General features: G+C 44.8%; 1 protein-coding gene across 3 annotated transcripts in view; it reads right to left on the bottom strand.

The window, feature by feature from the left end:
• The window catches only part of Pik3ca (phosphatidylinositol-4,5-bisphosphate 3-kinase catalytic subunit alpha), a 79563-nt gene extending 75187 nt beyond the window's left edge, over positions 1–4376 (bottom strand). For all 3 annotated transcript variants that reach the window (XR_008722283.1, XR_008722284.1, XM_055625893.1), the window contains exon 1: positions 4252–4376. The gene's annotated coding sequence lies outside the window, so the exon portion shown is untranslated. The remainder of the gene's footprint in view (positions 1–4251) is intronic.
• Between the last annotated feature and the right edge of the window lie 23 nt (positions 4377–4399).

Raw genomic sequence — 4399 nt, 5'->3', positions numbered from 1 at the left:
CTATCTATCTATCTATCTATCTATCTATCTATCTATCTATCTATCTAATTTTGTGTGAGCATGCCCACACAAGGGCAGTGTCAGCAGAGGACCTGGCCAAAGCTGGAGTTACGGGGTTGCTCCAGCCCCTGCAATCAGAGCTCTTAATACCCAGCAGCAACTGCTTCCTTCAGACACCCTGACTTTGAGGAAAGAAAGCTTCGCTTAAACCACCTCTCTCATCATTAACTTAAAAACTCTTCATTGCAGCATTCTAAATTTCAACTCCCTAAACTGAACAGGTGCAAAAAGGAGGGACGAATACCTAAAAGTTCCTTAACTAGGGTCAACTCCTTCAGACATTCAATGTTGAACTTTGAGTCACGTTACAGTAATCTCTAACATGGAGCCTTCAAAATGACAGTGATCCTAAACTTCATGTGGGCTCCTCAAACTTCACTGTCATGCTGTCTTATATTTATTTGTTAAATGCAAATACCTCAGTTTCTGCTAACCATCACTCTTAATTTATTTCAGAGGGTTCTTCTCACTACTTCCTGTCTGCACACTGGAAACATGCTTAGTGCCTAGCTTCTGGAATTAGCCCTGAGATCAATTTTTTCCTGTATTTCTTTTATTACTTAGAAATTACTCAATAGTGGTCCCTGAACTTCAAAGACTTATAAAGAGATTTCACCAAAGTCTTTGAGACTTCTTTTGTAAGTCATTGTTAAAAATTTTTAATTTGTTCCCTTTGTGTGAATATAAAATCTGATTTTGATATTACTTGTAAGCTCAGCAGTTCACATATGTTTTAGTAGCTTGGCAATTGTTATCTAGGCAAAACTTGAATGGTTTCCATTCAAGTGATCTAAGCCTGGCTATCTAGACATTGAATAGGGTTCTAAGAAAACAAAACCAAAAGCCACAATGGTTTGGGATGGTAGTCACACCTGCAGCACCAGCAGTTAGAAAAGTGGGAAACAAAATTTACTATACAGATACTTTCATCAGATTAGAGAAGACAGCATCTCTAAAGAATTGAACAATTTGGACTAGATCAGTCCCTCCTGGAACCCTCCTCCTGGATCTGAACTGAATTCAACCCTCTCTGCCGAGCAGTAACACCCCATCAGGGAGCTTAGGATATTTGTCCAAAGAGTTCTGCCAGTGAGCATTGACTGCAGCAAGTTCAGAACACACCAGTTTTCAAGGCTGCCTTTGCTGCTCTGAATTTTAAGGCTAGATCACCGAACATCCAGCGGTCTTTATGAGACAGAGGATGACAAAAGCTGAAGAGTTCAAGACTTACCCAGAAACACATTCAGGGGGAAAGGAAAATCTGAATGCATTCAAATGTCCAGGTTTCTAGTCTAGTGGATCTATTAGTAGATCCAGATGCTGTATTTATAAGATCTCAAATCATGAAATCCATGTGAGCAGAAGCAGGATACATACTTTTAAGGGGGAAAAGTTACGTGCATTTGGCAGAAGTAAAAACTTAATTTGTACTTATGAATTGTTCCACGTTGTAAAGAAGTATCATGGAAGTGGCTTTTTCAGTCAATTTCGTACAATGTATTACTATAACTGCTAAAAGGCATGACTGTATATATGACAGACTAAGTCCCCATCCTCTTGGAATTCACATCCTGGTAGAGGACACAGACAAACAGATGACAATGCAGTGAGGAAATTTGGTTACAGTGAGGGACAAGATGCCATGGGAACAGGAAGCAGGGACACCTAACCCAGACTGCACTTTTCAAAGGATGCAATGTGAAAGATGAGCGGAGTCAGTGAGTCAGGGAAGCAAAACTGAGAATACTAGTGTTGCATAAAGTGTGGGAGACAAGAGAGAAACAAGCACCAGGTCAGGCAGACCCTTGAGACAGGGCTTCACAATCCTACCCATCAGAGTTTCATGAACTTTAAAACAAAATAAACAGAACAGGTCTGGTTCCATGGCGGACAAAGTACATCGGAATCTATCACAAATTTTAAAATGCTCCTCAGATGACTCTGTGTAGCCAGGACTGAAAAACACTGCTGAAGCTTTAAGAGGGCAGGCAAAGTGAAGGCAAGAGTACCTCAGTTCCAGGCCATAAACTGCACAGCAAGACCCCAGCTCAGTAACAGCAGCAGTAACCACACAGCCTGCCCCCAAATAAACCAAAACCACACAAAACCCTGGAAATATACCTAGTTTACTACTGCAATTTTGAAAAATAAAAGGTGAGCTTAATTAAACCTCTTTGGGCTCTGTTTCCCAGCTCTATTAAATGAGCAATGACCTGGACAAGATAGAGGTAGAAGTGAAATAAGTCAGAAAATACTGATTGCTCAGTGAGTCGGTTTCTTGCCACCTATCTGACCTCAGATTAAAATATCATTTCCTATGGATGTGATATTGCCTTGTCTACATAGAACAGGTTTAAAAGAAAAAGAGAGAGAGAGAGAGAGAGAGAAAGGAGATTCTCTTAAAAACCCTACTTGACTCTACCTCACAAGAAACTATGAAACTGTAAAATTTCTGAGGCTGGGTAATTTTGAAGATCGTATGTATTTTTGTGGGGGGAAAATCTTTCATGACATTTCATAAACACTTCATTTAAAGACTCCCCCACTCTGGAATTTGAGATATAGAACAGTAAAATACAGAGAACTGATCCTTTTAATGCCACTCGAGCTGCTAAAGAGATCAAACAGGATTAACTTTGCTCTCTTCAAATAAACAGAGCAACAGAGCAAATGCTCGGTACACGACCGCAACTGTTTAAATTCTCTATTCGGTAAAGGGAACTAAGGCAGTTAGTCTTTAAAAAGTTATCAGCGCCTACTCTGTATGAGTATCTCTTTCTAAATTTAGATGGGTTTTGAAGGGAGCGGTGATTGGGGATAGAGGACCTTATGGCAGGAAAGAAGCCAGGCCTCTAAGACCCGCAGGTGCGGTTACCAGACTTCCACACGTGGAGCCTCATGAGAATACACTCACAAACTCACTGCTTCACTCAGTTACCTGTACTTAATAACGCTTCTTTAATACTACATCTAACTTGCTTGAAATTTTAAAAACCTTAGATAAACTCAGCGCTTTCATCTGTGTGTCCATTTTTAATTCTTTCCACTTGGACAGGAATGCTTTCAAGCTTTATGCTTTGTCACCAAAAAAATACGGCAACATTTGTTATTTTATTTCCCTCCTGATATTACTATTCTGATGTGGTACCATTTGTTTCAATCACTCGTTCTGTGGTTTTTTTTTTTTAAAAAATGGGAAAGCACTATTTTGAAGAAACGCACAATTTTAAAAGGTATGAATATTTCCTATAGTCTTCCTTAAAAAGTCCCACAACATGAGTTGAGAAATAGTAGAAATCAACAAAACCTAAAACCCAAAAAACAAAACCATACGTCAACACCAAGCGTACCCTTCGGATAATTTTGACTGATGACACTGCAGAACAGTTACTCTGATAATTAAAAATTTCCAGAACACGTGATGTTTATTTAGACCGTGATCTACGCTGTCAACCAGAACTCAACGCTTTAGTTTAAAACAAAAATACCGTACAACTTGAACACACAGACATGTTAACAAATTCTTGGACTGCAGTTGCAGGGGGAGCCCACTGTTTTGATTTGTCCGAATTTAGCAACACAGTGTCTTTTATTTTTTGGCCCAGGACTTTTCTTTCAATGCACCATCAAACAGAGGTTCTTCTACATCACACGATGTCAACAAATACTTGAGAGGCTAGCCTCCAATATGGTCCAAAGTGTTTGAAAAGTTACAGTGGCAACGGCCAGACCTAAGCTACCTGGGCTCTTCCCAAGCTGGTTTCCCCAGGGTCCCGCGAGCCCACGCCCCGCGTGTGCACAAAGGCGCAGTGGAGGCACGAGCTTAGGGCTGCAGTCTACTCTGCTCCCCACGGACGCAGGCTGCACAAGCCCTCCGCTCGTCCTCCATCTACCCACGTACAACGGAGAGTGACACCGTCCGGGAGCGGCGGCCTCCGCCGCGCAGTCCCTGGAGCGCAGGGTAGGCTCGGGGAAGACGCGCGCCCGAGAGCCGACACCCAGCTCCCGGGGGGAAGGCCCGACGAGGCAGCGGGCGGCGGGGCGAGCCGACACCCGACCCCGCGGCGCGCGGCCCTGCGTGCCCTTCCCCGGCCGCCCCGCGCCCGCGCGATGGAGGAGGACCGGGCGGCGGCCGGGTACGCCAGGGGAAGGGAGCCCGCCCGGAGCCCGCCCTCCCCGCCATCTACTCACGCTCCGGCTCCTCTAGGCTGCGCGGCTCCCGCCGCATCGGGTCCCGGCCCCGCGGGCGGCGGCGGCGGCGGCGCCGAGGGAGAGGACAGCGGGCGGCGCGGCGCCCGCCTCCCGGGCCCTCTCCCCCGCCGCTGCGGAGCGGCCCGGC

The sequence above is a fragment of the Psammomys obesus genome, unplaced genomic scaffold (genome assembly GCF_907164565.1).
Source record: "Psammomys obesus unplaced genomic scaffold, mPsaObe1.curated_primary_1811, whole genome shotgun sequence".
In the NCBI taxonomy this organism is placed as follows: Eukaryota; Metazoa; Chordata; class Mammalia; order Rodentia; family Muridae; genus Psammomys; species Psammomys obesus.
The sequence above is the reverse complement of the archived record's forward strand: the minus strand, read 5'-3'. Positions and strand labels throughout refer to the sequence as shown.